This window comes from Chiloscyllium plagiosum, chromosome 38 (genome assembly GCF_004010195.1).
Source record: "Chiloscyllium plagiosum isolate BGI_BamShark_2017 chromosome 38, ASM401019v2, whole genome shotgun sequence".
Classification (NCBI taxonomy): domain Eukaryota; kingdom Metazoa; phylum Chordata; class Chondrichthyes; order Orectolobiformes; family Hemiscylliidae; genus Chiloscyllium; species Chiloscyllium plagiosum.
Genome location: NC_057747.1, coordinates 21,987,829 through 21,992,968, shown reverse-complemented (window position 1 = coordinate 21,992,968; position 5,140 = coordinate 21,987,829). Strand labels below are relative to the sequence as shown.

Below are 5,140 nucleotides of genomic sequence, written 5' to 3'. Positions count from 1 at the left end.
ATCCCAAAGCGTCCTTCCACATCGGTCAGCAATTTACCTGTACCTCCACTAATGTCATTGACTGTATCCATTGCACCAATTGTGCTCTCCTATACATCGGAAGGCCGGACACCAACTTGCAGATTGTTTCAGAGAACATCTCTGGGATACCTGCACCAAACAGCCCCGTAGCTGAACACTTCAGCTCCCCCTCCCAATCTGCCGAGGACATACAGGTCCTGGGCCTCCTCCGTCGCAAAACCATTACCACCCAACGCCTGGAAGAACAGTGACTCATATTCCGTCCTGGCACCATGTAACCACACAGGATTAACGTGGATTTCACTGGTTTCCTCATTTCCCCTCGCCCCATCATATCCCAGTCTAAAGCCTCCAACTCGGCACCACCATCTTGAACTGTTCATTGCCTTTCCCACCTATCCGCTCTATCCTCCTGTCGGACCTATCACCATTACCTCCACCTCCATCTGCCACTTATATTCCTCTAGCTTATCTCTCCACGCTTCAGGCTCTCTGCCTTTATTCCTGATGAAGGGCTTTTGCCCGAAACGTCGATTTTGCCTGTCCTTGGATTTTGCCTGTCCTCGGATGCTGCCTGAATTGCTGTGCTCTTCCAGCACCACTAATCCAGAATCTGGTTTCCAGCATCTGCAGTCATTGTTTTTACCTCGTTGATTTCCCATGGCTAACCCACCCAGCCTCCACATCCCTGGACACTATGGACAATTTAACAGGGCCAATTCAGCTAACCTGCAGGAAGAAACTGGAGCACCAGGAGGAAACCCATGCAGACACGGTGAGAACGTACAAACTCCACTCAGATAGTCTCCTGAGGGTGGAATCAAACCTGAGACCCTGGCGCTGTGAGGCAGCAGTGCTAACCATGGAGCCACCCTGACTTCCTAAGAAAATAACTGGATAAATATTTGAAGAGGGAAAATTTTGCAAGGTTATCTGAAGAGGGAAAATTTTGCAAGGTTACAGGGCAAGAGCAGGGAAGTGAAGCTCACTGGGAGGCTCTTTCAAACAGCCAGCACAATAACAATGGGCCAAATAGACTCCCTGTGGGTTGTATAATGCTACAAACCATCTTTTATGTGAATGTGGATAGCAGTCTGAAATGCTATTAATACTTTTCCCAGACGCCAAGAGCAGCACAAGAAGCTGAATAATTTATTGATGAATGAGCAATCAACTGACAAGTATTTCAGAAATATTTATTATTCAGCAATAAATTTATGTTTCTCCATTAATATTCTCCTGTTCACCATCCACCAATTGCAGCTGTCAGTCACCTTGGCAACACAGGCTTCAGAATGACCTAGTAGGCCGGACACTCAAAAAAAAACCCTCTCTGGTTTATTAAAATTCCAGACCCGTAAATTATAGAATGGAGCTGTGAAAGTAATTCAATAAATGTGAGATACTGTGACTCTCAATGGATGACTGAAGCAACGGGGAGGGTTTATGACGTAAAGAACAATGCGATAGCAGGGGTCTTAGTTCAACAGTGCAGCAGATATCACAGCCATTCGAGAAGAAATCTCCTTGAGCCTGAAAGAGCTTTTAATATTTTGGTAGTTATGCTCAAGTGAGAGACACTAGCACCGGGAAACACACTTCACCCAGTTACAATTTCAAGAACCAGTGGGTTGGATGCATCAAATGTCCAACACGTTAGAAAATAAATAACTTTCAATCATATGGCACCTTTCATAACGTCAGGACATCCCAAAGCACCCCACGGCCAGGGAACTATTTTGAACAGTGAGGCCCTATTATAAGTTTACATGCACAGCAGTCAACTTGTGCACAGCAAGATCCCACCAACATCATGAGGAAGGCCAGATTAACTTTTCTTTGTGATTATGGATGAGGGATTAATGCTGACCAGTGAGGCAGGGAGAACCTCTCTGCTCTCCTTCAACAAGGTTTGCCTTCAGCCAAGCAGGGGACGCAGTTTAACATCTCAGCCAATGCTGAAAAGGAACCAGGGTCCACTTTCTCAGAATAAGGTTCAGGCAGATTGGAAACTGGATGTGGAGGGCTTCCTTCGCTCAGTGAATCTTTGGAATTCTTTAACCCCAAGGGCTGTGGAAACTCAGTCATTGAGTATAGTCGAGACAGAGATCAGTGTCAACGAAGTAGGAATTGCACAGGGTGATGGTAGATCAGCCATGATCTTACTGAACGGCGAAACAGACTCAAAGGGTGGAATGGCCTGCTCCTGCTATGTGTCTATGTCTATGTCCTCAGGCTGCACTCAAATGCCGTTCACTGTTGAGTGATGCCCACCTACACCGACATTCAGTACAACTTACACACAGTCTCCCTTCGTGTGATAGATTGCCAAGAACACAGGGGCCAGAGTGAATGAGATGACGCCCAAAACGGTGGAAGTTGCACCCAGCGAGAGGTCAAGTAGCAAAGCCCTGACACAGATGGTGTGCTGACAAGCTTACTGGATCACAACTCTTAACCTTAGCAAGGTAGGGCAGATTTTCACCCCAAGATCTTCCCACCTCCAGGACCCCAGTGAAGATCTCAGAATTGTGAGCATTAGAAACAACACTGGCCTCTTCTTTGTCCACAGTCAAGGCTTTCCCGTCAGCTTCGAGACCTGGTTGAGTGTCTGACACCCACCCCTTGGCCATGGGAGGGTTTCCTGAGCTCCACCTGATGACTGACAGAGCCCTGAACCATTCACATTCAGGTCAAACCTCACGAGTCAAAAGCTGCAGCCACTCTCGGTGACAGATGGAAGCCACAGCTTGCGCAATGTTTGTGTCAGCGGTGAGGAAATGATGAGCGCCTCTGCTCCACAATGGCCCTTTGCAAAACATGGTGTCCCTTTCCCATAGGACAATGCATTCCCAGGGGGTTGATGTACATTCCATTACGCGGTCCCAAAAATAACAGCATCACTACAGTTACACCTTCATGCTCCTGTCATAGGTAACAACTGAACAACAACAAGCATTGTAACATCTTCCAAGGACTTCACCAGTATGGAATTCCAACAAACCCTTTGCTCTGAGCTAAAGATGACTGGGCTATTGCCTGAGTTTTCTTTTCGTCGTGCACAGGATATGGGCATCACTGGGTGGGCCAGTATTTATTACCCATCCCTAACTACCCAGAGGGTAGTTGAGAGCCAACCACATTATTTTGGGGCTGGAGTCACATGTAGCCTAGACCAAGTAAAGATAATAGCAGGTTACCTGCCCTGAAGGATATCGGTGAACCAGATGGACTTTCACAAGAATTAGGCTCTCTTTTAATTTAGAATTTCACGTCTTACCATCTGTCACGGTAGGATTTGAATCCAAGCCCTCAGAACAATAACCTTGGAGGGGGGGGACGTCTGGACTACCAGGAGAAAGTGAGGTCTGCAGATGTTGGAGTTCAAAGTCGAGAGCATGTTGCTGGAAAAGCACAACAGATCAGGCAGCATCCGAGAAGCAGGAGAATCGACAGTTCGGGCCAGAGCCCTTCATCAGGATTCCTGATGAAGGACTCTAGCCCAAAATGTCGATTCTCCTGCTCCCGGATGCTGCCTGACCTGCTGTGCTTTTCCAGCAACACGCTCTCAAGTCTGGACTACCAGCCTAGCAGCATTATCACGACCTTGCATAGGGACACAGTGCCTGAACATCACATTGCAAAGTCTGACACAATCTCACACCTCCTCACTGCCTAATGCTAACTTCAGGATTCAGATGTGAAGAGGCAAGGAGCAAGAGAGGGATGATAGGAGAGGAACATCAACAAACGGAGACCTCTGGAAAACTGAAACGGCAACCACGGATTCTACAGGCACACAAGCTCACTCAGACATCTGACACTGCTTACACTTCAGCACTGAGATAATACAGGGAGACTTACAGAATAATCCCCCTAATGGGGGACGAGGAATTCCAAAAGGCAGGATTTTCTCCTTGAAGCAGGAGCATTTAACACCATGGATAGTTTGGAGTGAGAAACTCAGGAACCAGAAAGACACAGACTCGAAGTCATTAACAAAACAGCCAGAGGCAACATAACCAAAGATTTTCTGACATTGTGAGACATGACCTGGAATACACTATCCAAAGTAAAAACAATGACTGCAGATGCTGGAAACCAGATTCTGGATTAGTGGTGCTGGAAAAGCACAGCAGTTCAGGCAGCATCCGAGGAGCAGTAAAATCGACGTTTCGGGCAAAAGCCCTTCAGGATTGTCTTCCTGATGAAGGGCTTTTGCCTGAAACGTCGATTTCGAAGCTCCTTGGATGCTGCCTGAACTGCTGTGCTCTTCCAGCACCACTAATCCAGAATCTGGTTTCCAGCATCTGCAGTCATTGTTTTTAACCTCGTTGATTTTAACCCTACTGCGAATCCTCTTGCAAGGATGCCTGCCTTGAAGAAGTTTTCCTCCTCTCTCTACAAGAATCTCAAGGAGTCCCTCTCCCACTGCAACTCCCAGGTCATTTCCTCTGCCCGTACACTAACCAAGGACAAGATCTAAAACTGGATAAATATTTCAATGCAAATGGGGAAAGGCAATTCATTGCATTGCTTGATCAAAAACCCTGCACAGTCACAATGGGCGGAATGGCCAGAATAGAAATCATTCTATTATTTTATTATGCTCCTAAAACATTTCAAACCTCTGACTTACCTTGTACAGTGCCAAGGGAGATATACATGATTACATTCAAATCCATGTTCAGAGCACAAGTACAGCTTCCCTCATTTATTGCGAACATGTCTCAAAAGCTACCCTTCATCTCCCACCTGTACCAATTTACAAGACAGTAATCTGTCTAATTAGTGTGTGATGGCTAATATGATACTATCATTTGAACCCATCTGATGCTGTAGCAATTACAAGGCAGGGAGACCCAGCGCAATTAACAAGCACCAAATCCTATCTGCTTCCTTTAAGCCATACAGGCTGATTGAAAACGCATAACGAGGAATGATTGTGCATGTTTCTGCCTGTTACAGTCCAGTGTACTGACAATGAAGGCCAGAGCAATGCATGAAAGTGATGATCTCAGCTGGTCTGCGGGAATGGATTCTAACAGTTAACTAATTGTGGGCGGCACGGTGGCTCAGTGGTTAGCACTGCTGCCTCACAGCGCCAGAGACCCGGGTT

The 5,140-nt window shown here is 46.6% G+C and overlaps 1 protein-coding gene across 1 annotated transcript in view; it reads right to left on the bottom strand.

Moving 5' to 3' along the window:
• LOC122541902 (PH and SEC7 domain-containing protein 1-like) overlaps window positions 1-5,140 on the bottom strand; it is a 169,900-nt gene that overhangs the window by 32,126 nt on the left and 132,634 nt on the right. The window lies entirely within an intron of this gene.